Source organism: Megascapheus bottae, chromosome 19 (assembly GCF_031878675.1).
Source record: "Megascapheus bottae isolate mThoBot1 chromosome 19, mThoBot2.hap1, whole genome shotgun sequence".
NCBI lineage: Eukaryota > Metazoa > Chordata > Mammalia > Rodentia > Geomyidae > Megascapheus > Megascapheus bottae.
Genome location: NC_143527.1, coordinates 4,163,718 through 4,191,459, shown reverse-complemented (window position 1 = coordinate 4,191,459; position 27,742 = coordinate 4,163,718). Strand labels below are relative to the sequence as shown.

The following is a 27,742-nucleotide window of genomic DNA, read 5'->3' as shown; positions in this document are numbered from 1 at the left end:
AAGAAATCCCTTTAAACAACACACTTAAAGAGAAAAACTCCAGGATTCAATTTAAAAGAAATGTGTCACAATTTAAAGGCAGGTTTTGCTACATGGAACAACATAATACAAAAAATTTACAAAAATATCCATGTTTCAGTATGGATTAAAGAAAAATACCAAAATCCTAAAACCAAACAAATATACAAAGATTCAACATTGTTAAAATAATGAGAGAAAAATGACTTACTAGATAAATTTATTATAGCCATATATTTATTTTTCCATATATTTTATTGTAATTAATAGAAGGGTTATAGTATATTCACCAGATAGAAGGTGCATTACTTCACAAACATTGATACCCTTTCTCATGTCTTGGTCCCAATTTCCCTTCCCCTACCCCCGCCCTCATCTTGTTTTCCCCCCTTACCTATTTCAAATAACCAAATACGCATATATGCAACGTATCAAATAACAAGGTAAAATACTGTAACAATACAAGATAGCCAAGGGACAGCAAAAGAGATGAGAAATAACATACTACATTAAGGACAACAATCACTCATTACATGGCTTTTGATTCTATATCCTGGAGGTCCTTTCATTTAGCAGCATACTATATGGCCTTATGTATCTAGGTTTTGTTTTATTGTAAATCTCTGCTAAGAGAGCCCAAGGTTTCTACTGATTATGACAAATTAGGGAAACCATGGAGCCTATGTTCCTTTGAATCTGGCTTACTTCACTTAATATGATTTTTTTCTGTCTTTCCATTTCCTTACAAATGGGGCAATGTCGTTCTTTCTGACAGCAGCATAGAATTCCATTGTGTATAAACATCACATCTTGTTGACACACGCATCAACTGAGGGACATCTGGGTTGGTTCCATATCTTTGCTATGGTAAATAGTGCTGCAATGAACATCGTTGTGCTAGTGGATTTAGTATGTCCTTGTTTCTGGACGATTGGGTAAATGCCAAGTAGTGGAATTGCTGGGTCATAGGGGAGCTCTATGTTTAGCCTTTTGAGGAACTGCCACACTGCTTTCCATAGTGGTTGAACGAGTTTGCACTCCCACCAAGAGTGTAGTAGTGATCCCTCCTGGCCACATCCCCTCCAGCATCTGTTGTTATTAGATTTCTTGATCCTGGCCATTCTAACTGGAGTGGGGTGGAATCTTAGAGTTGTTTTGATTTGCATTTCTTTTATGGGCAGACATGTCGAGCATTTCTTCATGTGTCTATAGGCCATTCTTATTTCTTCTTCAGAGAAGACTCTCTTTAAGTCTTTGGCCCATCTTTTAATGGGATGGTTGTTTCTTTGGAGATTAGTTCTGTAGTGATTCAATTTTTTGAGCTGTTCATATTTTAGATATGAAGTCTTTGTCCATTGTATGGTTGGTGGAGATCTCCCACTCTGTAGGCTTTCTAGTTAATTTGTTAGCTATGTCCTTTGCCATACAGAAGCTCTGCAGTTGAATGCAGTCCCACTTATCCAGCCTTTTTCTAACTTGTTGTGTTTCTTGGTCCTTATTAAGAAAATGTTGACCTGTGCCAAGGAGACCTAGTGTATCTCCTTTTCCTTCTTGTGAAGTTTTCAGTGTGTCTGCTTTTACCTCGAGGTCTTTGATCCATTTGGAGTTAATCCTGCTGCAGGATGACAAAGAAGGATCCAACTTTAGTTGTCTGTAGGTGCTTAGCCAGTTCTGCCAGCACCATTTGTTGAAGATATAGCTATGTGTTTAATAGGCAAGCAATGTCCAAATGAAACAATATTTATTCTAGAGGGTTTTTAAACACAATGGGGTGACTACTAATTTTTAAAAGACGATGAGATTAGCCAACATGGGAAGAAATTTGGGTCCTTGTACGCCCCTGAGGAAAACAAATATTGACAAAGCTTTTATGGATGGTGGTATGGATGTGCTTCTAAAATGTGAAAATGGTATTACCATACAATCTGCCAGTCCACTTTTGGTTGTACATTCAAATGAGTTGAAAACAATGTCAAAAGACATAGCTAAGCTTCCAGAAACATTATGCCACTATATATAACAGCCAAGACCTGAAAAACTACCTAATGGTTCCTCAGTAAATGATTGGATATAGAACATGGGTTACATACATTCAATGGAAGAATGTTTAGTTTTGTTTGAATGTCAGTGGTGTACCATCAGTGAGGGCATTTCTGAGCAGAAGAGAAAGAAGTGAATCACGAAGGTCAAAAGTCTCATGAGCAAATGCGGCTCCAAGCCCAGTCCAACATCCATGGATGGAGAAGAAGACAGAGATGCCCAGAGGAGAGCAAGGACACTGTAGGAGAAGTAAGCAGAGCGGCTCTTTCGATTGCACTACACGAGCGAGTTCCACACAGGTGTGGATTGCCTATCACTGCATCTGCTCTTAACTAAAATTCATTGTGCACATAAAAAAGTAAGAGGTTATATCTCATGTTAAGTGTCCTTAGGCATATCAACTAGTCCAAATCAAAGGAGCACAGGGAAATTTTTGTAGACAAATGGCTGGTAATCAGTATATATCCATGCTCAAGCTCACAACTATACTAATTATGGATAGGTTTGTTATGTAGCAATTTGGGCTTCACAGAGCTAGAAAAAAAACCACTAAGCTTTCCTGTGACACTTTGTGTACATGGAATCATAGAATAAATTATAATGGAATACATATATATTACAATGGAATACACACAGGTAGATATAGATAGATGGATAGATAGATATAGATGTAATCCCTCAGATAAATTAGTTTCCCTGGGTGCTTATGCACTTATTTAAAGCAAGCTTAGATTAATTTATTTGAATGCTGTGTTAAACTATAAACTACTGTCTCATCCTGAAATAATGAGTAATGCCAACATGATATTACAGAAGTACAATTTCACCAAAGGAAAGCATGGATTACATTTACGCTTTGATAGCGTTGTAATATTAGACCCATCAAAATAGTGCTCGTATGGTATAGGAAACAAGGCTGCTGTCTTTTGCAGCGCAGGTTCTATTTCCTCCAGTGTCTATCAAACAGATGGAGAGAAGTTGGTGGGTGTGACACAGGCATGTCAGTCACGTCTATTTCTAACACGCTGCCCCATATGACATGGTCGTGTTTGTCGGGTGGCATTCCCAAATGTAAGATGATCATTCTGGAGGGAGGAGACTAAATGTACTTGAGACATCAGTGTCCCTGGAAGTCAGACCTCTTCACCCTGAGCTCCAGTGAGGCAGGAATGAGGAAACCAATCAATAATGGCTGCAGAGCAGAGGCGCCCTGGGAGTTAACTGACAAGTGGTGAGGTCCCAGCCATGTTCTCTCCTTGCCTCTGCAACGCTATTCAAACTTTTCAATAGGAAAGCTGGCCCAATGGCAGCAGAAGGAGAAAGAGAAAATGTGAAAGGGGGAAAAAAATCGAAGTCAAATGTTAGAAAAATAAAAGTAACAATGAAGGTGACCGCCGTGACCTCAAATGAAAAGGAAAAATGTACAAAGTGTGTGTGGAACAAAGCCGCGTGGGAAGAAAGGTTTTGGCTGTCTGCCTGGGCAGCTTGTGAATAGAGCACAGTAGCTGGGGGAAGTTTTCCAGTGTGCTCGTGTGGTTCTGTTGTGTGAGCTTCACACTTTAGAGCCACCCAACACCACGCGGGACTCAAGTCAGCGAGATGTGTGCAGGAATAGCCTGAAGTCTATACTACACCTTGGGAATAAAATAAAATGCATCATAGTGAAGGAATGAAAGGGGCTGGGAGAGGTGTGCAGAACGATTGAAGTGTGACAATGACCAGGATGCACTGTATTGTGTTCAGAAGCTGACCTGTTGACATGCTGTCACTTTGAACAGCTATTTAAAGATCATGAAGTAATTTAAAAACAGAAAAATGTAATTGCGGCTACATTATCTTTATTCAGCCTTATCTATAAATATTAATTTCTCAATTTTCTAGGCGTTTTATATGTTTTCCAGACTTAGTAAAATAGGCAGCTCTTAATTTCTGAAGAGCATTAGGATTAGTATAATTTAAAACATGTAATTATAGTAGTTAGTCCCTTGGTAAAGAATGGGTTCAAATCAAATGGAAATCAAAATGCTGGCTCTTTTTAGTGATATGTATTACATTCAGGAGAAGCACAAATATTGTCAACAGTATGAGAAATTTTACTAATTTATACAGCAGCATGCTAGTTTATTCACAAAAATTTGTCTGGAGTCTTGAAAGACAATCTTACCTTATACGATGGCTGACACAGTTTCCTATTTGTATTACTGGCCTTTCTTATAAGAAGAAGAGTGAGGTTAATGGTGGAAACAAAGTATTTATGCTTTGGACTCCAACTCCAAATTATTCCAAGGACAGAATATTAAAATGAATAACATCAGAAAAAAATATTTCACAAAACATGTCTTTCCAGAAACATCTCTATGTTAAATTATACACAAATACCAACATTCATCATTTTTAATTAGCTAAATGTAAATCTAATTTTATGGAAGAAACAAAATTTCACCTTATGGTTGATCGTAAGTTCATAGAAATCTACTGCAAATTTATACGTTATAATGAAAACTCTTATATTGATGTTTTGCACAAACCTTATTTCTTTGAAAAATGTTGGGCCAAAGATATATCAAATTTTGCACTTTAGATAGGCAGTAATTCATGGATTGTGAGCGATTCAGTCTACTGAATTGTTATGTCAATCTTTACTCCCATTATATTCTATTTAATTATTTTTTGTTTATTATTGGATGTAATCATTTTGCAATTTAAGTTTGGCTTTCAATTACTAAGTTGCATCAGTATTTCTTATTTGTGGACTATGATTTAGGCTGAATTTTTTATTTAAGATATTGAATATTTCTTCACAGATGATATTCTTCAAGAGTTTTTTATTAAATGATTTAAGAATATTAAGCTTAAACCTGTCTATTTTATTTTTCCCATTTTACCTATTTTTTATCTTATCTTTCACAATGAGGTTTTCATTAATATTTCAATTTGGAATTACATGGGGCTAGAGAAATTTGTTAATTTTAACCATTTTCTCATGAATCTGTCACTCTCATATACTTTAGTATTCACTTTATGAAGAGGTTGCTAGTATCCCAGGAAATGATACTGGATAAATAGAACTGCATCAAACCAAATGACTTCGTAATTCAAAAGAAATCACTAACAGGGTTAGAGACAACCAACAGACTGGTAGGAAATCATTATCAGCTCTTCAACAGACAAAAGATTGACATCCAGATTATTTAAAAACACATAAAGTTAAATAGCAAAGGCCCAGACTTTAAACCTTAGTTTCACAGCTCACACAAATGCACAAAAAGTAAAACTACACTAAGATTTTTTCTCCCATATATCAGAGTATCAATCCCTGGGCATTTATCCAAATGATCACAAACAAGGCCACACGAAAGCTACCAGCACAATGATGTTCATTGTAGCATTATTTACCATAGCTAAAATATGGAACCAGCCCAGATGCCCCTCAGCAGATGATTGGATCAAGAAGATGTGGTACTTATACCCAATGGAATTCTGTCCTGCCATCAGAAAGAACGACATCATCCCATTCATAAGGAAATTGAAACACTTGGGGAAAAAAAATCACATTAAGTGAAGTAAGCCAGACTCAAAGGCTCAATGGTTTCCCTCATTTGTCATAATTAGTAGAAACTTGAGAGTAACTTGATCCCCTTGTTGCTGACAAAGGAGGGAAGGGACAAGCTATAGTATTACGAGCCATCAGCAAATTCTCTTGATTTGTTTAAATCTTGTTCACAGAGTTACCTTTTCAGATTTTCTTTTACGTGTATCTTATTCCATTGATTCTGATATAATATGAAAGTTAATTTAGTAAGAAACGTATATTGTAGCCAGGAGCTGGTGGTAATGCCTGGGGTCCTCGCTATTCATCCGAAGATCATGATTTGAAGCCACCTCAGATAGGAAAGTTCACGGCACTTGTTGTTTCTACTTATCTACCAAAAAGCAGGAAGTGGAGCTGCGGCTCAAGGGGTAGAGTACTTGTCTGGAGGAAAAATCTGGAAGCATGGTGCCCAGTCCCTGAGTGTAAGCCTGAAAACCAGCACCAAAAGAAAAAATAACTATTTGCACCATATTCTATATTTTCTATCAAATTGCTCAAATTGGTGAAAGAAGTGGCAAAGGGACACTAATTCAAACATCAAACCCTAGTCTACATTGTGAATCGTCCAATAAGATAATAAATAATAAATAATAAAAAAGAACATGTCATTCATGTTTTAAAAAATATTGTTCTGCTACTCATAAAAGTATTATTGAGAGGATTGCTTTGATTGTACCCATCATTTTACCTTTTTTGATCTAAAAACAATTACTCAAAAATTGGAATCAAGTGGTAGAGCAGATTTCTTGAGACATGCTTTAAATTTCTCCTTTGGAAGTTCAGAAAGTGTGCATTCAGTTTCAGTAGCTAAGCAACAATATGTATTTTTTTCAAAAATTTTTTTCTTGTTTTTTATAACCTGAAATGACAAATGAGCAGAACCTCTTCTCTTGAGCAGGAGAGAGAGTGGAACACAATCAGACATTCCTAATTCCCAAAACCCAGCTCCAGGCTTCATGGCATTGTTCAGCTCTCAAACAGTGCTGGCCATTGAAAGCTCTTGAAATTTAGATATTAATCCTTATTCCAAACTTTTCGTGTGAAGGTTTTATGAGATTTCTTAGCAAAATAACACAGAATGCACTTCATTGGTCACTTTAATATAAAACTAAAATTCTCTTTGACATTTAGGAAATAAAACAGGAAAGCTGAAGCTCAAAATCATCCGGCTCATGTAAATATATATTTATTCTGTAGTTATTTCCCTTGCAGTCAACTGTCAACTGGCATAATACATTTCACATACAATTCAACACTAAACTGAGTAAGAAGGGAATGAGAGAGAGAGAGCTATGAAGCATGAAAATTATTCAATGTGAAAAAAATGTTTGTAGAATGAAGAAATAGTCATTGATGACTATTCTTTATTCAATAGCTTCTATACAAAACATATTACTCAAAATGAAGCACAAGTAGACCTGTAGAAATAAGACTTGAGTGTGCTTGGAAATTTCATGGAATTAGTAATTAGTTACTGTTTTGTAATAAAAGGAAACATAACCTAATTGGAAAATGATTGTTCAAATGAAAACTTTCAACTATAATGATTTAAATGCAGAAACATGGCAACGTGTAGTGGCAATCACATATAATCCTGGCTACTCCAGTAACAGGGGGGAGAAAAGATTTCACAACAAAATTAATGAGGCTTGCATTGCAACTAAACAATAAGAGTCCCATCTAAAAATTACCTAACCCAAAAATGATCAGGGACCTGGCGCAAGAAATACAGTATCTGCCTAGCAAAAGAGATGCCCTGACTTAAAATCCAGGACTACTACCAGAGAGATAACAGATGACAGATAATAGATAAAACATTAATAGTTCAATGATGTAGATAGACATACCAGTATGCAATCTGTAGATGTATGACATGTAGATACTAGATGATCAGATAGACAAATGCATAAACATTTAAAATAAAAGAAATACCTGAAAGTATGTAATTAGTGAAAAATAAAAGATTGTTTGCCCAGCATTCTCAAGGCAGTGCTAATAAATTTACTTCCCATATGGCTGGGTGGCAAGCCTGAGCTACCATCAGCAGCTTTTTATTGGTTCAGATGGAAGTCTTTCTGACGCGTGCGTAGGTAGGCAATGACTCTCCCTAGTAACAGCAAGGCATGAGCCCATATATTAGCCCTCGTTTGTGTTTTTGCACCTCCAGTGCCAGTTAAACATGGTGTAATCCCTTAGAAAGGCAGAATCAACGTTCATCAAAGTAAGCACTAGGAAACAAGTACTTAACAAGCAGGTGGTGGAGTCAGAAGGAGAGGGCTTGAAGAGGAGAATGGAGGGGGGGATGCAGCCAAAAATTCACTGTATACCCTACGAAATTAAGACATGGGAGGCAAGGGCAAGACTAGGAGGGATGGGAAAGGGTGTGGCAGGGGTGACACGATCAAGATGTGCTGCAGTCGTGAGCTGCTTTGCTAAATGGTGACTTCTCTGCACAAAAACTTAAAGACCATTTGAAATGAGCTGCAGAGGAAGGCAGCATGTTCCCCATCTCCTTTGCAAAATACTACAATTTCAATGCCATGTTTTCCCTCTGAGTGACAGCTGATTTGTATGGACTGAAGATTTCTATTACAGGATCCCTGGATCCTTAAAATAATCATTTTTCAAGTTTTGGGATCAGATTTATCTCAATGATCCATTTTCCTGATCTTCAAGAATTGTGTGTGTTTGTGCGTGCATGTGCATGCAGGCGAGCGCATGGGTGTGTGTGTCCACGTGTGTATGTGAGTGGGTGCTATTTGTATACGTTTATGGAATGTAGTTTCAGAGAAACTGAGGGCTCTCTTCCCATAGCCCATCAATCTCAACAATCAACTCTTATTAGGAAATTGCATCCCTTAAAAAATTCACTTCTGTATCCTTCTTGGAGTTTAGCAGATGCTATTTGGTGTTACGATAAAGCTACACCTCTGAAAAAGCAAGGCTTCATTAATAGAGCCAAAGGAGTTGAGTGTTTATTATGGGCGGGTAAATTCGCAAGTGTGATCATCACTGCCTCTTTCCACCTCTACTGCAATGGAAAGAACGATCAAAATCCAGTGTAGCAGTTGCTGAAGGATGCACTGCTTCCATAAGCCTTTGATGTCAAGAATAAAATGCAGATAGGAATAAAGAGGCAGGTGTACAGAAGTCTTCCAGACAGTTATTTACACATGCGCAGTACTGTTCCCTCACTTTACTTGTCTTCCTACTTGGGTTTTGTCCCATCCTGGGAGTGGACTCAGGGCTGACAGCAGATGGAGGCCACCATATTCTGTCACACAGCTGGTCCCCAGTGCCAGACATTCCAACAGAGTTAGTTCTGATTCATTTCCTTCCTAGAGAGACTCTTTTATTAATTTTCTTTTTTCTGCCTTGCAATGAAGTGCAAGTGTTTAAAATTGGCCCTAAGAAGTCTTTGTAGTTAATTAAAGTCTACTTTCCTCCTGGTTCTTTATTCCCTACCTGTTCAAGTCCAGATGTCATTTTAAAAGAGTCACATGTGATACACTCTTGTCCAGATGCAAAATCAATGACTCTTCTTAGTTTAGACATGAGAAAGAATTAGATTTTAATAATGTAGAGTTCAAAAATCCATTATCTTACCTTTCTGATTATCAATATTTAAGATAACAGTGTTTTTGCTGTCAACAAATAAATGATATGTATTTACAAGGAAACTATAAAATACATCTTATTTTCAAATGCAATTTTCCTTATATCCGGGTCAATTACATTAAGATCACTGTCTGTAGAAAAGATATGCTGCTGGTTTTCTTTGTTTTCATATATTTTTCTAAAGGAAACATAGAGAAAGCTGCAGCAAAGTAGATTTTGCACAGGAAACGTGGTCATTGGAGAGCTGGCTTATTTCTATCAGCTTGAAATTGAATTCGGATAATTCAGTGCTGCATAGTCTTCATTACTCAGTGAAAGCCTCTTCCCCTAGTTGCCTTCAGACTTTCTACCGTGTGCTTCTGCATGGTGAACTGTGATGCAGCTTGGCCAGTCAGGAAGGGCTGCATGCCTTCCGCATTGCACTTCTCACAGCATCTAAGCAGGAGCACGCACTGGGACATAGGCATGTGTCATGTCAAGGTGCATCTGGAATGACTGACTCAAGAGATGCTGAGAGTTGAAGGCCAGGACCTCCCAAGGAAGAGGTGGGAGAAAGACAGCCAAGAAAGGATGGAATCTGATTGATGGATGGAGCTTAGTTGTGTTCACTAATTATTTTGTCCATGGGAGAAGAGAGTGGATGGTAAACAGAAAAGGTGCCTGAAAAGGGGAAGGTAAAAAGAGAGGAAAGGTGCAGAGGTAGTGTGGAGGCTAAACAACTCAGAAACCGTGGGTTCATTTTGTGACCTGTAACATGAATCAATATTTCTTGCAAGAATCTGCACTGCTGGCTGCCTGCAGAGAGCAACACTAGTTGGTAAGCAGACTCCAGGAGCTCCACCTTCTCTGCACAGCTGGAGTTCAGGATTCCTGTCCTTCAGCATCTTCTGGAATCCCAAGGAGATGTGTTGATGCTACCAGAAGTGAGACGGGCCGTGTTCTTGCCCCCCTTGCTCAAAGGCAGCTGGCTCAGTCTGCCTCAGGATCCTGTGCCAAGTCACAGGAGCTCAGCCAAAGGGGGCTTCTTGTGCAGGGCAGAGCACAAGAAAGGCCTTGGATCCTGGACACTAGCAATTCAGTGGCGCTCTCTCCTCCACCCACCACACACACCACGACCCTTCCTCCCTCTGTCCTCTGCTTCTGACTTGACAGTGTTAAGTGTGTAGATGAGTAGAAACTGAGAGATTTTACTCCTTTGTTTTCTTTTTCTTTTTGTACAGGGCCTAAGGTTCTGTTAGTTTCATTGGACTAATTCCACAGCTTAGGTTTCTGAGATGCATCACAACTCAAGACATTATAGAAAGGACTAATGGGCCCTTGTGCAAACTTTTATTTTTAAATTGTAACATAACTATCATAACATTTTTGTTGTCTTTGAAATCTTAGTTCTGGTTAGTAGAGACCACATATTTTTCACCCTAATCCATGAGTGGTTTTAGGGTTATAAGAATCTAATTTATTCAATTCTAAAAATATGTTTATATGCATTTGTGTGTATAAAAGCCTTCAGGAGATTGATGATTTTCAAAAGAAGTAAGATTTGCCACAGCATACTTGGATATAACGCTAAAGTCTAAACAAAGTGAGTTTCATCCTGGAATGCGGTAAATAACCTCGCGCATTGCGGTTTGTCGTTAACTTTTATGTATACCTTCTTCACTTGTACCTCATTATTTATGAATGTGATGGTAAATGTAATTTATTGCTGCCTGTCCTTTTTGATTTTGATTTTGATTGCACGTTTCCCCATTTGTCCAGGCGAGGGCTAGGAATTTCCAACCCATTATCCCAGCTGATCATTGCAGAAACCTTTGTGACCGGCATTCATAGCTTCAGATAAGCCTGGAGACACATAGAGCCTCCAGAACTTGTGAGGAAGATCAGAGAGGCAGGAAGTCAATATTTCAGCTGAGAATTAATGCAGAATTCAGAGAATTTGTGACTTAAAGGAGACAGCAGGACTTTATTACTTCCTCCTTTCTTAACAAGCCCCCAGGGAGCAGCCACGGGGAGTGTGAAAGTGGAGGAGGGCAAGGACAACCCCTGGTGCACATCTGGACCTTGCCCTGGATGCTTGGGAGTGGTGGGACCTCAGATGTCACCTCTGTGTGGCTGCAGGACCTTATGCCAGCTCTCAAAGGCCTCCAGCACTCCCCCCTCCCCCCTTCCCACCTCTCTTACCTTTGCCATTCTATACAAGCAAAGCCTGTCTTTAGGGTTCCTGAGCTGGAATGTCCCATAGGAGAGGTGTTAAGAGGAGAAGTGGGCATGGAAGGGTCTGCAAATGAACTACAGAGACTGTTTCCTTGCTCCTGTGAAGCCCCAGAGCTGCCCAATCCCCCTGCAGTTAAAATGTGGAAAATACTGTCGTCAATTGGGCTCTGGAGTGTACATTTTCACTTTCTTCACCTTATTAGATTTGCACGAATAGCAAATGTTTCTCTAAGTTCATTTGTGTTTCCTAATTATTGGATAAAATTACTTCTGGCTACACTGACTCTGCACGTAAAGGTTTTAATAGTAAATAAATAAGTTGGGAAAATTAAATAAATGAAATAGTCACTGTAGTCACTTCAATTCACCTTTGTGGCCACAAAGCTGATTGAGGAGACAAACCACTTGAGTCTTCGCACCCTGTCGTCTGTGTTCAGGAGACTGAAGAGCCCTGGGGCCTTTTGTCCCCTTTATCACTACACTGGGTTCCTTGGAGATCATTAGAGGAGATCATTAGTGACAACTCCATCTGTGTCCCTGGCTGGTCCCCAGGGTCCCCAAGATTGCATTCCATCAATAAGCTAATCATCGGTTCATTCGAACTTCTTCCTCCATTCAATCCTCCCCACCAGAACAAATTCCAACTCCAGGGACTTGATGGTGCCTCTGGCTTCACACACTCATGTACCATTGTGTGTTTAGCTATGTTTCCTTCCCCCCATAATGAGACAGAATCCATTCTTTCCTTTGTCCACCCCAATCCAGTCCAGGGCCTAGTGAAAACCTGTGGCTCAGTGGACCTATGGTCAGGTCTCTGTCATCCGGGCTCTGCTGCCCAAGAGCCCAGGACAACACAGGTGCGCAAGAACTGCCCCCCAGTCCCTGGGAATGCCTGCCTGGGGTGTGGGGGGTCCAGCAGTCGTTCTCTGCATTCAGGCCTATCAGGATGCTCAGTCTCCACACCAGACAAGGAGCCCTGGACTCTGGAAGTCAACACCCAGAAATGCTGGGGCCTCTCCCCTTCCTCTCCTGGACTCCCCCACCCCCTGACCTTGTATGTCCTCAGCCCTCTTAGAGGCTCACAGAGGGCCCGGTGCTCGTTCCTAGTACTGTGGGAGGACAGGGTGGACAGGGAGGACAGGGGATCTTCCCATCCACGCCCCCCCATCCAGAGAAGAAGCCAAGTCAACCACACACAACAGCAAACATGAACTGAAGCTGTCTCCATCCCAGTTAAATTGATGTCCTTACGATATTCTAGTCCACATCCCAGGTGATGTGAAAGGAAGACAAGAAGTGGAGTTTCATAAGAAAACAACGATTCTGTCCTGAAGGTGAGATCGCCTGGCACAGTGTCAGGAGGGTGTTCTGGAGAGCGGGGGCCAAGGAGGACACATCCCTGAAGACACACCCATCCTTTCTCCCCTTCTGTCCTTCGGATTGTCCACCTGTGGGAGGAATCAGCAAGAAGGCATGTTCGTTTTGCCATCTTGGTGTCGTTTCTGTCTCCCTTTAAACATTCACATCCATACCGAACATTAAAGGAGTTCGTTGTGAGAAAGAAGAATGAAAATCTGCCTTGAGACGAGACAGGCTAGCTGGCAGCTCGAGTCAGTGGATGAAGGAAGTCTAGGAGGGGACCGGTGTGGGTCACCCCGGGCCTCAAATCCATGGAACCGGTGCCCGACAAAGCACCTTCTCCCTGTAAACCCCACTTCCTCATAACAGTACCAGGACATTACTAGTTAACTGTGGGGAATTTTTTTTCTTTTTTACTTCTTAGATATTTAATTTTCTTACAGCTAAAATCCTGTGGTCTTGATCTTTAATGAAAAGAAGAAACAAAATTTTCTTAGAGAAATTTTTTCCATATGACCTCGAAATTGCTTTTAGGATCCAGTCATAAATCATCTTTCTACCTGAAGTTTATTTTATGGCAGAGCTTCAGCTTGTTAGTTTTTTTTTCTATGTTCGTGGTACCGAGGAATTGAACCCGGGTCTTCGTGCATGCTAGGCAAGCACTCTACCACTAGGCCAAACTCCCGGCCCAGATTGTTAGTTTTTAAGAGAGTAACTCACTTTAGCATGTTCATTTTTAAGACATTATCATTTCTAGATGTATCTGGATACTTACTGCTTTTATGTCCTAAGTTAAGCAGGGACTTCTTTAAGACTCTTGAAGCACATTCAAGTCATATTTTCAAATAGGAAAGAAAAGCAAATTCTGGTTATTGAATATGAACACAGGGATGTTTACTCGATAAAGTTGCTGGGTGCAGCAGTAGATATTGAGAATTAGTTTTCATGTTCTGAGTGACAGAGTTCTGAACTGCCTCTGAGGATCCCTGGAAATAGAAAGGTAGGTTAATTAAACAACAAAGCAGCAAACAACCCATGTTCATGGATAGGGAGAATCAACATTGTGAAAATGGCCATACTGTCAAAATTGATACACAATTTCAATGCAATCCCCATCAAAATCCCAAGGACATTCTTTACTGAAATAGAGGGCATAATCCAAAGGTTTGTATGGAACAACAAAAGACCTAGAATAGCCAAAGCAATTCTAGGCAAAAAGAGCAATGCAGGTGGTATTACAATACCAGACTTCAAACTCTACTGTAGAGCCATAGTAACAAAAACAGCATGGCACAAAAATAGACCAGAAGATCAATGGAACAGAATAGAATGCCAAAAATAAAACTGCATACCTATAATCAAATTATACTTGAGAAAGGAGCCTCTTTAATTATTGGTGCTGGGAAAACTGGGCAGCCACATGCAGAAAACTAAAAAAATGATTCCAGTCTGTCGCCATGCATGAACATTAACTCAAAGTGGATCAAAGACCTCAATATCAGACCTGAGACTCTGAAACTGTTACTCAACAGAGTAGGAGAGACAGTGGAACTCATAGGCACAGGCAGAAACTTCTTGAACAGTCCCAGGGTTACAACAGATTGGAGAGAGCCTGGACAATTGGGACTACCTAAAAATAAAAAGTTTCTGCACAGACAGACATAGCAACTAAAGAAGAAAGACAGCTAATCAATTGGGAAAGATATTTACCAATAATACATCAGACAAATGCTTAATATCCATATCCAGTATCTACAGGGAACTCAAGAAACTAATCCCCACCTCCAAGCCCAACAAACCAATCACTAAATGGGCAAGGGAACTAAAGAGAGACTTATCAGAGGAAGAGGTAAAAATGGCAAAGGAACATATGAGAAAATGCTCATTATGCATGGTCATAAAGGAAATGAAAATGAAAACAGTCCTAAGATACCACCTTACCCCAATTGGAATGGCCAAGATTCTGAATTCATACAAGAAATGCTGGCGGGGATGTGGAGAAAAAGAAATCCTACTGCACTGCTGGTGGGAATGCAGACTAGTTCAGCCACTCTGGAAAGCAGTGTGGAGGTTTCTTAAAGAACTGAAAATAGACCTTCGCTACGATCCCACCATACCACTTCTGGGCATAACCCAAGATATGATAAGGACACCTCCACGACCATGTTCATCTCTTCATTATTCACAATAGCCAAGAGATGGAAACAACACAGATGCCCTACTATAGATGAAAGGATACAAAAAATATGGTTCATACATACCACGGAATTCTACACAGCCAACAGACAAGATAAAACAATGGCATTCACGGGGAAGTGGATGAAACTAGAGTGAATCATGTTGAGTGAGATAAGCCAAGACCAAAGGAACAAAAGGCACACAGTCTCCTTGTTCTGTGGATATTAGCTCCAAACAGTACAAAAGTACATGAACATGGAGATACAAATATATCTATACAGACGTATAAATCTATGATGGGATATCTATTCCATAGATATGTAGATCAATATGTATCTATGACATATCAACTCTCAGCTTAACTTTATTTTTTTCTTAAATTTAGGTGCCAGTAATTGCCTATAGAGATTCCATTCTTGAATATTTCCTTGTTAAACCTGAATTTTGAAATATGACGTAAAAATCAGTGCTAATAAAATTTAAATAAAAAATGAAAGCAGGGAAAGAATGTTGAAATGTTATTTTCCATGAAGTAATTCACAGTACAAGTAGTACAGTGAATTATTGGGAAATTTCTGCCTGTTAAAAATAAAGAATGTGGGGCTAGGAGTTTGGCCTAGTGGTAGAGTGCTTGCCCAGCATGCACAAAGACTCAGGCTTGATTCTTAAGTACCACATATATAGAAAAAGCTGGCCTATAGACACATGAAGAAATGCTCAACATCTCTGGTCATAAAAGAAATGTAAATCAAAACAACTCTAAGATTCCACCTCACTCCAGTTAGAATGGCCAGGATCAGGAAAATGAATAATAACAGATGCTGGAGGGGATGTGGCCAGGAGGGATCACTACTACACTGTTGGTGGGAGTGCAAACTTGTTCAACCACTATGGAAAGCAGTGTGGCAGTGCCTCAAAAGGCTAAACATAGAGCTCCCCTATGACCCAGCAATTCCACTACTTGGCATTTACCCAATCATCCAGAAACAAGGGCATACTAAATCCACTAGCACAACAATGTTCATTGCAGCATTATTCACCATAGTAAAGATATGGAACCAACCTAGATGTCCCTCAGTTGATGAGTGGATCAACAAGATGTGGTATTTATACACAATGGAATTCTATGCTGCTGTCAGAAAAAACGACATCGACCCATTTGTTAGGAAATGGGAAGACTTAGAAAAAATCATATTAAGTGAAGTAAGCCAGACTCAAAGGAACTTAGGCTCAATGGTTTCCCTCATTTGTCATAACCAGTAGAAACCTTGGGCTCTACTAGCAGGGATTTGCAATAGAGCAAAACGTTGATACATAAGGCCATATAGGATGAAGCTAATTGAAAGGACCTCCAGGATATTGAAACAAAAGCCATATAATGAATGATTGTTGTCCTTAATGTACTATGTTATCTCTCATCTCCTTTGCTGTCCCTTGGGTATCTCATATTGTTACAGTACCTCACTTTGTTATCTGATATATTGAATTTATTTGTATTTGATTATTTGAAATTTGATAGGGAAAGGGGGAAAACCAAGACGGCGGGGGGGGGCGGGGGGGGGATAAAGGGTACCAAGACATGTGAAAGGGTATCAATGTATGTGAATTAATGCACCTTCTATCTGGCAAATATCATGTAACCCTTTTATTAATTACAATTAAAAAAACAAAAATTAAAAAAAAAAGAAAAAGCTGGAAGTGGTGATGTGTCTCAAGTGGAAGGGCTCTAGACTTGAGAAAGCCCAAGGACAGTGCTCAGGCCTTGAGTTCAATCCCCAGGACTGGCAAAAGAAAGAAAGAATGTGCTTTCAGATTCCTATTTGTCCATTATTTTTCAAAAAACTAGGGTTTATTGTTTTTCTGCATGTTTCGTTTTATTTCATTTTGTTTTTCTGAGAAGATGGGTTTAATTTCTCTCATCGTCATTCACTTTCTTTGTGTGTGATCCATTTGTTTTGTGTTAACTTGTTGAAAACAATCTCATTTCTTCCAAAACAAAAATAAACTTCAACCAAAAGAAAACCCAGAAAAACAAAACAAAACAACAACAACAACACAGTTCCTATTACTTTACTGGAGTTCTGGAAGCACTTGTTTATGTGAAATGTGAAGCTTTGCAGTGAATAACAATTATCTTCCAAAGAGGGCAAGGAAAAAATACTTGCATATAAACAAATTGCAGCTTAAAATTACATCTCTTGGATGCTGGAAAAAGAGCAGCAAGACTAAAGAAACAAATAAGCCAATATTACATCCTGCTACAGTCTCCTTAGTGGGCCTTGTGATGTTTCTTCATGAATAAAGATGGAGTAAACCACATTTGTAGCATAATAAGAAAAGGTAATTAGTGTCATCTATTCACCACTGTTAGAATTTGACTAGAGCAATTTGATTACGTTTATCACATTTTAAACTTTGAGTAAGTTTTCCAGCTCTGTAATCCAGTTAATGTTGAAGTGTGGAGACTCTAAGTCAGCTTCCCAGTATGATTGATGAGCAGAAACTCAGAGGGATAGGCCTGCTAAAAAATGTATATAAAAGAAAGGAGGAAAAACAAAATTGTAATATAGATACTGCCTATTGGTTTTAAAGTAAATTGCATCTAAATCAGTTTGACTCTGCCACAGAACTTGTATAAAACTAACAATGATACTTCTCAAAGAAGTTAAAATAGAAAAATTGAACTCTGGTGTGTGTGCATGTGTGTGTGTCTATAGAGGAGAAAAGAAACTATATTATTGCAAATGAAGACATTTTTTTTGCCAGTCCTGGGCTTGAGCTCAGGGCCTGAGCACTGTCCTTGGACTTTCTCAAGGCTAGAGCTCTATCACTTGAGCTTCAGCACCATTTCTGGCTTTTTTCTATGCATGTGGTACCGAGGAATCGAACCCGGGTCTTCGTGCATACTAGGCAAGCACTCTGCCACTAGGCCAAACTCCCCGCCCCTGAAGACATTTTAATAACCAATTATCTTCCTGATCCAACTGAAAATCCATGAAGTTTGCTTTGCTTAATAATTTTAAAAAATCTGCTGCACCATGTAAAGCAAAGACTATCTCATTGATAGTCCCTAATGCAGAGAATTATCAAGGAATAAGCAAAATTTCAATCTCATCTATTGATGTCTTCTACTTAAACATTCTATTAATTCAGATGCTTGGGATTTTTATTTTCTCCATAATTGACATCATAAATTGACTTACATACTCTCCCGGAGAATTCTGAAAATCAGAAGACTTGGTATAGAGGGACCCTGCGTGGTGCCGGCTGTTCAGAGTTGTCCGCACGCATTCAGTGACATGAGGACACGGGAAATGTTTGTCATCGTGAAGGTCCGGTTACAGGCCATGAGAACGAACATAAAGTGAGGAACAAGTATCCGATAAGAATGCATGGGGCAGAGAAGGCACCGCTCCAAGCAGTGGCTCACCATCTGCTAGTGATCAAACACAAGGACGGTTTATGTCAGTTGTATACCGACATTGCCCTCTGTTCATAGGAGAGAATTCCCATCCTCTTGCTCTCAAGGGACTGTTACGTCATGGAATTTAGAATCAGCAACTACATGAATGTGTTGTATGGAAAATGGCAAGGCATACCAGAGAGGAAAGGACTGTCAGAGCTTCCTTTCTGTGGTAGATATATTAAGGCAAAGAAAGAAAGAAAGAAAGAAAGAAAGAAAGAAAGAAAGAAAGAAAGAAAGAAAGAAAGAAAGAAAGAAAGAAAGGATCTGAAGAAAATGTAGTGGAGTTGGCATTTGACAGGAGACATTTCCAGGCAGAAGCAGGAAGACTACAAAATGCCCTTGTATTTATTCTCATAAGCTTGGACTTGCCTTCCCTGGGTTGGGGGTGGGGAGGATGGGACAGGATGGGTGCAAGTGACTCCTATTGCCAGTGAGGCCTTCTATTCCATCTGAGAACAAAGACAGTGTGTATGCATGTATTTCGTTCCCTGCTGTTAATGCTACAGTGCAACAGGGAAAAACACTGGCGAGGAATAACATTCATCAGTTGAAGGTGCTGATACAAATACTTACGTAATTGAAAAAGTTCTCCACAATTCCCAGTTTGTTTAAATACTTTATTATCTAATCACAAATGGCTTTTGGGTCACATCAAATATTTTTCTGCATCTGTTCGTAAGACCATGTGCTTTGTTCTTTTGATGTAAGAGATGACATTAATTTCTGAATATGTAACTAGCCTCGAGTAAGTGATAGAAATTACATTTGGTTATTATAAAAATTGTTTCACACTGCCTGATTCAGTGTTTTACATTTATGTTTATGGAATCAATTGATCTGTAGTTATCTTTTCCTATGATGAGCTTGTCTGGGTTGGGTATTCTATTAACGATGTCCTAATAGTATGAGATGGAAAATACTCACTCCATCTTCTTCTAAAAAAGATCAAAGATAGTTGCTATAATTTTCATTATCCAAGAGCCTTCTGATTCTCCTAATTTGGGAGACTATTATTTACTATTGCAATTCCTTTTATAAATGTAAGGCTGTTAGTTTTCCTCTCTTCTTGGGTAGTGTTCAGAAACCTGCATCTGACTCTGTGGACTTAAATTTGGTGAGCATACCCTTTCATGACATTCTCTCATCCACGAGACCTGTCTCGAAGCTCCATGTACCATTTCTCATAGGAAGTATTGCATTTCTTCTTCTGTCTTTCTTAGCCTAGCTAAAAGCTTATTAATTTTCTCTGTATTTCAGAGCATGTTTTGTTTGTGATTTTATCAATTAATTTCCTATTTTATCTTCTTTGATGTCTAATATTCTATTAGATCTTAATGACTTATATTAAATTTGTTCTCTTTTTAGGGCTATGAGGCCATTCAATTTTGGAGTGATCATGAGGTAGACATAAAATAAAGCAGGATGGATGCAAACCAAATACGGCAAATTGGTTAACATTTCCATCCAGCTACTGTACACAAGGCCCATGCAGGACACAACTGACTCAAAACAGAAACACTGACAATGGCAAGGCCAAGCCTTGTGAAATGTTGCAAAACACCTAGACTCAATCCTTCCTTATGCACATGTAGAATCTATATCTACCTATAAATAATTTACTGTTATTTTACCAACTTTTGAGAGATCAGCATTAAAAGATTTCTTCAGTTTCCACGATCAAAAGCACTGAAGATCTATCTCTCTTACAAAAGATGTCAAGCTTTCCATGTGCAAACCCTACAGAAATAAGTGTATTTAATCTTTAAAAAAATAATAATGCCTGTTCCAGAAGACATTCTCTGTGCACTGTTCACTTTACAACCCTTTGGCTAAGAATTCTAAGGGTGCTGATAGCAGTTAAACAAAGGACTTTGAAGATCCAGGATGGCAAATGCTGCCGAGGACATCTAGAAAAATCAAATTATAAATGGGGATGATTTCCCTTCTCCTCTCCTAGACTCATCTTCTAACAATCAGAGCTTTCTCCTTGCCAACCACAAGGGTAAGAAAAACATTTATTCTTCTTTTCAGTTATCTCCACTCTTCTGGCTCAGACAATTTAGAAAATGGCTCTGTGGGGAGCCTCCACAATAATGTTCTAGTGCTTGAAAAGAGACATTTGCCAGTGCCGACATTTGTGAAGACGACATCTGATTTCATTGTATTGGTGGGTACAGAAAAACTCTCTCCCACTGACAGCACTGTAGATCCTGATGCCTGGCAGAGGAACAAATCACTGGAAATATGAAGAGCCATGCCAAAGGCCTTCTGAAATGTCCATAACATGACAATAATGCAAGCACTTAAAACCAGGCACTCCAACATACACACACACACACACACACACACACACACACACCACACACATCCCTCCCCTTCATAGAACGCATCCACCAACGGCCTCTTTATACTGTATAAAACCCTGCTTTTACAAAATAGGGCACATATATCCCTAAGGTTTAATAAGTTTCTTTGGAAAAACAATAACTTTTTGTGGTTTTCCTGGTTATGAAAATGCTATAATATCTCTGAATTTTAACTTATCCTTCTGTTTTCTTGAGGTCTTATTTAGAAACATAATTCCTATCAGGGAATATTTTGAAAATATCTACAGCACGATCTAACCTGGTTAAGAGTACATGTAAACAGAACAAATGTGATTTTTGGAACAGTTGTTGCACTCGGCTGCTCTGGCATGCTCTGTGTGTCTATTAACATTGCATGTTCCTTGAGCTCCTTCTAAAAGCTAATTGATCTGGGGAAAAACAAAAACAAAAACAAAAAAACCAAGACATTTCATATGAAGTTTCTTTCCTCAGCTAGCCTACATCCTAAGCCTTAAAAACAACAAAACAAAATTAACTCAATGTATGAATGATTCATTACAAAGTTAATGTCATCAAAGTCCAGAATATGGTTTCTGTGAACATTTCGGGGACCTACGCTGTGTTCACAAAGAGGAGAACACGCCACTCTCCTTGCTCTTATGTCCCAGAAATGAAGGCTGGATAAAAGTATTAAATCCACACTTAAGAGGAGAAACAATATTGGCTAAACAACAAATCCAATTTCATTCTGGAGTCCCTGGGAGAACTCATGTCTCAGGATGAATTACTCGCCCACCTCGCTGGGAAGGACAGGCTCCTGCATGGAAAGCTCAGGAAGCCATGCCTGGAGAGAGGGCTCTTTTGCTCTGAGAAGTCACGCTGCCATCTTCTCAGAGCTGCGGAGGTGAGCTGTCCAGGTCCTGCAGGGCCAGCGGACCCTGGGGGTGAGGGAGGAAGAGAATCTTGCCCCACTGGGGCATAAGAGAAAATATGACGTGGCTCTCCATTGTAGTACCCATGGAGGAAAAAGAGGAAGGAGAAGAAAAAGGAGAGGAAGGAGAGGAGGAAGGAGAGGAGGAAGGAGAGAAAGGAGATGAAAGAGAGGAAGGAGAGGAGGAAGGAGAGGAAGAGAGAAAGGAGAGGAGGAAGGAAAGGAAGGAGAGGCAAGGCCAGAACAGGACATGAGTAGCTGGGGGCAGGCTGGCCGCTTGGTCCTGGCTCCTCACACACAAGGCATAGGGTTGAATCCCTGCCATTACAAGACATGTACTATATTATGTTTATATAGGATTTGCACACACACATCTGTACCTATGTCTACACTCATACATATAACATTCCTATGTACCTACCTGTGCATTGGTATCCATGTATACATGTACACCTGTATAGAGACACATAAATACCTAGATGCAGATGTGTGGATATTTGAGAGATATCCTTTGGAATTTCTAGATTGCAGATTATTATTTAAGGAATTTCAGCCCCTATGACAGACAAAAAAAATCTTTAGCAATAACGAATTATTTTCCTAGGACAATTTCTGACTGTACTCATGCAAGTCCTCATTCTAAGGAGCTAAAGGAATAACTGTTGATTTTTCATCATAGAAAATATATATTTCAATCTCTGCTTCCTATGTAAGAATTCTAGCTTTCTTTCAGAAATAATTGAGCATAGAAAACTTCAGGAACCTCCAGTCTGAAGGAAGCAGACATCTAGGATTCAGAATGTCCAATGTTGGAACTGTCAGAATATTTAAGACAGCCAAAAATTGAGAACTTGAAAACTGCTTAAGAAAAGTTACATGGCTTTATAAATATTGTAGAAGTTAGGGTTCACAGTGTAGAATAAAATGTTATTTTATATCAAGAAGTCCTAATGTGTGTAAAATTGAAATAAAGTTTTGATTTAGAATGGCAAGAAAATTAAATAAGTACAAATTTATAAAGCCAATACACTGGTATTTACTCCAAAATCAAGACAATCATACTTTCCATAAATGTCTCCAACTATGCAGATTAAATCTCAGAGTTCTCGCCTTAGGTATTTCAATGCCATATTCAAAGTTTGATCTTAATCTAAAATCAAATAAAAGAAATCCAACAAAATAAGCGCCATGAAGCAGGTACTTGACAAGGATGGAGTGGGGTCAAGGAGAAAAAGGTAGACAAAGTAAGAGGAGAAGAAAGGGAGAATGCAGTCAAGAAGCCAGTATATAACTTCCATGGGAAAGAAGGGGTGGATAAGAGAGGATGAGTGAGAATTTTGAAAGGGTTGACAATAGGCAAGATGACTTCCTAAATGGAAACTTTTCGTACTGCTACTTAAACATCATAAAAATATGAAAACAAATAAAGAGAACTCAGAAACATATAAAGAATTTGATAGCCATTCAACTGGCTTCTGCCTTCCGTGAAGAGCAGACTCTGGGGCTTTTAGTTGCTTCACATACAATGAGTGCCTTTTTCTCTCCAAATGCGTGACATTCCACATTGAACACTACTGGAACCTGCTCCTGATGAAGTAATTTCTACTTTTGCAGTACAATTCAGAAGGGTGAGGAGAGATTTTAAGTATTCTTTCCACATCAATATTTAAATTTTTTTCTCTGGCAACTTTTCTAAATAGATTTATCACTAAATAGTGTTTTTGGTAAAGATTCTCTCCAAATTGAACATATGACCGTTTTTGAAATATGCTAAGGAAGTGACTGACTTCTGTGTAATTATTCTATTTCCTCAGGGTTTTCTTCTCCTTGTCTTAATTGGGAGCTCTGAAAAGACGTTGAGTTTGCCACACTCAGAAATGAAGTGGATTGGAACCGAGCATTAAAACCCCAGAAGCTTTGAGTAGGAAATCACTTTTGGCACTTCCTCAGCAATGAACTTGAGCTTTATGAACGTTTGGTGAAAATCTACCACGCTTAATAAAGATAACTTCTTGTCATAGCTGTTAAGTTATACGTATGCCTGAGAACAAGATTGTCAGATCAGAGGATGCTAAAAGCTTCTAGCATGAGCTGACTCACAGTGCACAAGAAAGTGGACAAATTTTGCTCTCAAATTCATACTTTCCAGATGCAATCAATTTTCTCCCATTGGCCCAATTATACTGACTTGGCAGACAGAGGACGTGATAGAACCTGCAGCAGGCAAGAAAGCTCAGTGGTAAGGAACATTATCGCACTCAATCATTACACATTCTTATGGAATTTACTTAAACAAATTTTCTTCTAATCAGTTCCTCATATTTTTCAACTTTGGCTTAGAGAAAAGAAAAATGTCGGGGGAAGAGAACACATTCAGAAGGATATTTGAACAAGGGAAAGAAGAAAATAGATGTCTATTAAAAAACAAAGAAAACATGATTTTACAATAAGTGACAGAAATACTTTCCCTGAGCACAGTAAATGTGAACATTCCCACATTTCAGTGGAGATGTTAAGAAGCTATGGAAGCAATTTTTCATCTTGAGAACAAAATCATTGTGAAACACACAATGGATATTTCTTGCTGCTTCATACACTTTTAGGGAATTTTAATCTCTTTTTAATGGAGCTAGCAGCCTGGGCTCAAGCTCACTTTTTCACAAGGTGTCTCCATTCCTCTCACCCCCCCCCCCGCAGTGAAGACTCGATTACCTTTGCTTGAAATCATTTGAGAGGAAATGCAAAGATTGAGTAAGGGACAGCCGGCCAAGCACAGGAGGCAGCTGGGCTCCATAAAGGTCCCTTTAATCCTCTAGTGTGCAGGAATTCCACAGCACTTGGTATTGACGTGCCTCGTAATATTTACCTCATCCTTACCTTCCAAGGAAAATTGAATCACCAATCCCAAGTGTACTGGGCCTTTTCTTGGGCATGGCATTGCACTCAGCCAGGACGGCACTGCCTTGTGCTCCAAGCTCAGTGGGTGGCTGACTGGAGAAATGAGCATATGGACTGGAAGATGAAGAGAAGTGAAAGAGCTATCAAGATCATCACAGAAGCGTTTACTGCAGTTCACCTCTCACAGACAGCTGAGGGTGGGTAGACTGAAGGAGTGATGTTGTACACACGTGTACTTCCTTTCATTAACCAAGAATAAGAGGGAGTGTAAAAACAGTCCCTTCCTTGTCAAAAAACAACCCACTAAAATGTTAAATTATACATATAATCTTAGATTTCAGTGGGGCAGCAATACTATTAATCATGATTCTATTAGCTGCTATCTTGTGAAGACTTTTGAAAAAATACCCCAAATCCTTTCTCTTATTGATTTGGAATCAAGTTGGTATGTTCTCTTGTCTATAGAGAACTACCAGTGGATAGGATAGTGTGCTAAGACATACTGCATTCGATTCATGTTACGGACTTTTAAACATTGCAGAAGAGTCCATTTCTTTCAAACACAGATGGAAGATAGGCATCCTTCTTTAAGTCAGTGTGCTGGTTTATGACTGCAGAAGAGCATTAAGAATGTCCCCTCAGCGCCCATAGACAGGAACAGGGGTCACATCTGCTTTGACAGACACGGTCAGGAGTGCTCGGGGCCTCCCGGGCTGTCTGGACACACGTGGTGCCTTTCGTACCCTGGGCTGTCTTCACTAGCTCCCCTCCACACAGGGTTGGCACAGCTGCATTACTCGGGACTGGACTGCTGGCAGGGGCCTGAGGGTGCTGGGTGGAAACATGATGTGTTACTGCTCGCAGCTGCTTGGCTGTGTGTCCAGACCCAGGTCTTCCTTCCTCGACAGTGTTGTGCAGGACTCTGGAAACAGCCATGTGACCCTAACAAATTCTGTGTAGACATATGACCATGCCAGTGTGCGGGATGTCTTTATGTTTTGGTGAAAAAAAAATATATATATATATACACTTCTCAAAATAGGATGCCAGTTCTCTTGCTAATTTGATTTTTTATTTTTATGAAAATCTATACTGTGGAGCAACATAAAATGAAAAGAGACAATGCTGGTATGCAAAATACTTTTATTAACCGCATGCATTCTATTTTATCGTGAACTACTTAAATTGGACTATTTTTTCATTTTTATTTTGCTTAAGTAGATACAACTGCACCATCAAGAGAGAAACATTCTACAAATTGAGGACGTTGTCTTTCATAGTGACCTGCCATTCAGAATTAATGACGCGATTTCATTTTAAAGAACAATCAATCAGATAACAGATTTTTCCCTTCCAGAAATGAAGTAACTGTCCCATGTTTCATGTTACCCTGTAATTTGTCAATTCAGTTCTTTGGAAAATAAACAATTGAAGATTATGAACTGTTAGTTAATTTTTCCAAAAACATTTATAAATAATATAAAACATACCTTAAGCAAAACATTGAACATAAATTTTAGCCAGAAAACTCAAATGACTTCAATTATGCTGTTCTTACAGTTGCAACCATAATTTTTTTTAATTTATTATTTAAATTTGAAACAATTACTCATGAAATGCTGTGTTTTTTCAAAAGCCTGAGTCAATTTCACCCCCAAGAGCAAAATATTCATTGGCCCCAAATGGCAGCAACTATTTGCCTTTTCCTGCTGATACATGAGAAAGATGAAATAATGCTTTTAATTTGCATTCTCTTGCTTCTGGCACCCTGAGCTTCAAATACTATATTAGTTCTTTCAGTATTCCAGAATGAATTAGTAGAACATAAACACATTAGAACCATCTTTCCGATGTTTCTAGGAGAAGAATGTAAAAATAGGGAGCTAGTTTCTTCTTAAGAGCACTAAAGAATTCCTATGCAAATTTTGAGACACACAATGTTAAGCGTGTGCTACAGTCATAAGTGAAAACCAAAGTTAAAACCAAAGGGAAATGAAGAAGAAGAAGAAGAAGAAGAAGAAGAAGAAGAAGAAGAAGAAGGAGGAGGAGGAGGAGGAGGAGGAGGAGGAGGAGGAGGAGGAGGAGGAGGAGGAGGAGGAGGAGGAGGAGGAGGAGGAGGAAGAGGAGGAGGAAGAGGAAGAGGAGGAGGAGGAGGAAGAGGAGGAGATGAGGAGGAGGAGGAGGGGGGAGGGGGAGAGGGAGGGGGAGGAAGAATAAGAAACACAATACTTGATGAAGTAAAGGCAGGTCCAGGATGTGAAGGGGGTTGGCTGGGCAGAAGGAAGAGAGGAGTTCATGCGGTGGGGAGGCAAGGAAAGTATGGCACAGTTACACATGGCTGTGTCACGGGAAAACATGCAATTAATTTGAGCTAGTAAGCATGATAAAATGTGTGTGTGCCGGGGGAATGAGGGAAGGAATCAGAGTCGTAACACTTTAATTTATTGATATGTGGCACTTGTTATTGGAGTTATGTAAAATCAGGATCAGTTCTTCTGATATTATGGCAGAATAAAGTTAGATAAAGTGGGAACATCAACCTAGATTTCTGTCTTCCCAAACAATTGTACATCTTCCATAATTTCATAAATTATGATACAATTTATATCATAAAAAGGTAGAAAATGTTCCTTGAAACTGTGATACTACTTTAGCAGTAACCTGTTGTCCTCCAAGGCAGCTTACTTAAAGCGTCAGGACTTTTCGGGGCACAGGTGAGGCTCTGGAAACCCCATGTAGGGATGTTTATGACACAGTGGGTCCAGCAGAGCCCAGCTGGTGCTTCCTGATGTTCACATAGGATGACACGTGGTCTTTGCCTGGTGCCTATTACATATGCCAGAGATGCAGGGATGACAAATAAGCCAGTGAAAATATGGCTCAAAATCATGAAGAACTAAGGAGACGGAAATTAAAACCATAGTGAGAGACTATTAAGTCTACATTCAAGTAGCTAAAATTAAAGGGAGATTAAACCAAACATTGGCAAGGATTGGAAGGACCTGGAATGCCTATACTGCTGCTAAGGCTATAAAATATAACCATTTGGGGCAGCATTTTGATAATTTCCTTAGAAATCTAAACATGTAAATACTGTGAGC

At 39.3% G+C, this 27,742-nt stretch overlaps 1 long non-coding RNA gene across 1 annotated transcript; it reads right to left on the bottom strand.

Moving 5' to 3' along the window:
• Positions 1 to 12,735: 12,735 nt before the first annotated feature.
• On the bottom strand, positions 12,736 to 18,488 carry LOC150049562 (uncharacterized). The gene is made up of 3 exons (XR_016538854.1): positions 18,223 to 18,488; positions 13,617 to 13,827; positions 12,736 to 12,930 (listed from the first exon to the last, which is right to left on the bottom strand). It is a non-coding gene; the product is annotated as an uncharacterized LOC150049562 (long non-coding RNA).
• Between the last annotated feature and the right edge of the window lie 9,254 nt (positions 18,489 to 27,742).